Here is a 1,613-nt window from a genome sequence, read left to right as displayed (position 1 = left end):
TTTTTTTTTTTTTTGTGGTATGCGGGCCTCCCTCTGCTGCGGCCTCTCCCGTTGCGGAGCACAGGCTCCGGACGCGCAGGCTCAGCGGCCATGGCTCACGGGCCCAGCCGCTCCGCGGCACGTGGGATCCTCCCAGACCGGGGCGCGAACCCGGTTCCCCTGCATCGGCAGGCGGACGCGCAACCGCTGCGCCACCAGGGAAGCCCATTCTCTATCCTCTTAAAGGTGGAAATTCCCTCCAAGGGCCCAAGGGGTTCGAGCTAAACATCAGGGCTGCGTCACCTCCCTCCCAAAGACCGGCACGTGGGCGCCCTCTGCGTGAGGCTGAGTCTGAGTCTGCGTCTGGGAGACACACGCCCCTCCTCCCTCCGACACCAGAAAAGCCCAGGCCCCCAGCAGACACTCTGATGATCTGACCACAAGTCCCCACCTTGTCCAACCGGTCACCTCTAGAAAGCTGACAAGGGGGACTTGCTCACCTGTCACCACTTTTATGTTCATCAGACAACAACCCTTTTTCAAGTGGGTTCTTCCTTGTGTCTGGAGTGGTTTGTAGACTGCCTCTCATGAGTGCAGAAAGCAGGATAATGTTTCATTTTCCCTTTGCCACCAATATTCAAAATGAAAAGTTGGCTCAATAGCTACCTTGGATCTATTTCTCAGGCTTTCTATTGAGTATCACCATGGATTCATGGATTTACATAGACTGGACGCCGTCAGTCAACTCTGAGCATCACTTTCGATGCTTGAATTGTCACAGATTTGACCACTGGGACCTTTTCAAAGGATCTTCCACTCACCTTGAAAGTTCCCTTGTTCTCTGAAACAACAAAAGGTCCTAAGCTTGGGTGTACCGCAGCTGCCCCGGAGCAGAAAATGAATACACAAATTGTGGTACATTCAATAGTAAAATAATAGGAATAAAAAGTAACAAACTGCTGATACGTGCACCAATGCGGCACGTGTGGTGAAAGGAGGTTGGGGTGTGATAAAAACGTGCCCATCCTGCAGGTGACATCCCAGAAGGGGCAGAGAGAGTCATGGTAAAAGCGGGACCCCGGTCCCCTCCAGGCAGGGAATCATCTCCGAGCAGCTCAGGGGCCGAGTGGGGGTGGAGATGCTCCAGATCTCGTTCGGGTGGAGGTTACATGACACACACTCCTCACAGCACGTGGAGCAGACCCTTGGATTGTGCACTTTATTGCCTGTGAATTTCATCCCAGTAGAAAAGGTTTACAGTGAAGGAGCAGGTGCACCCCACCTCTGCTGCTGACCAGTGGGCGGGGGGCACCTGCCATCGGAAGGGGCGCATTGCCCCCAGGGAGAGGCCACTCCACCCCCAGGGAGTGCGAGTGCTGGGCCCTGATGGGGGCGGGGGTGCTTATCCCACCCAGGGATCTCGGGTCCCCGGTCTCATGCGTCGCCCACCAGGATCCACTGTCCCTCTCCTCCCACTCGGACCCTGACCTGGGCAGGTGCACCTGGGACCGCTGAATGGTCCTTGGGCTCAGGATGGGGGAGGGGAGGGTCCTCCTGGCTTCACATGCGGCCTTTGACTGACGGTGCCTCATCCAGCCTCGTTCTGTCCCTCTCCAGCCATCACTGTCCCCACA

The sequence above is a fragment of the Physeter macrocephalus genome, chromosome 2 (genome assembly GCF_002837175.3).
Source record: "Physeter macrocephalus isolate SW-GA chromosome 2, ASM283717v5, whole genome shotgun sequence".
In the NCBI taxonomy this organism is placed as follows: Eukaryota; Metazoa; Chordata; class Mammalia; order Artiodactyla; family Physeteridae; genus Physeter; species Physeter macrocephalus.
This window is presented reverse-complemented; position numbering follows the sequence as displayed.